The sequence below is a fragment of the Alligator sinensis genome, unplaced genomic scaffold (assembly GCF_000455745.1).
Source record: "Alligator sinensis unplaced genomic scaffold, ASM45574v1 scaffold998_1, whole genome shotgun sequence".
Classification (NCBI taxonomy): domain Eukaryota; kingdom Metazoa; phylum Chordata; order Crocodylia; family Alligatoridae; genus Alligator; species Alligator sinensis.
The window spans coordinates 904,425-904,782 of record NW_005842630.1 but is presented as its reverse complement, the minus strand read 5'-3'; positions in this window follow the sequence as shown (position 1 = coordinate 904,782).

The following is a 358-nucleotide window of genomic DNA, read 5'->3' as shown; positions in this document are numbered from 1 at the left end:
GGGATATTTTATAGTTGGGGACAGAATCCAGGTCTTGGCTTGCAGTTGCCCAGGCCTAACCATTGTTCACAGTTGTCTGGGGCCTGCCCTTCCTCTACCAGCTAGAAGGAGGGTCAAAAGTCCAGCTTGTTCTGCATGCTCTGCCCCTCCCCTTCCTGTTCCTCAGCCCAGGATTGCTTCCAGAACAGTTTTTTGTCTGGAGGGAGCAAAGGAAATGGGAAAGAGCTGGAAGGCACCTCTGTCATCCACATTTGCCTGGGGTTCAGGAGTTGCAACCTCTTCTGGTTTTGTGTGTGTGTGTGTGTGCGCGCGCATGTGTGGGGAGGGCGGGGAGGGGATGACTCCATGTCTCCCTCAA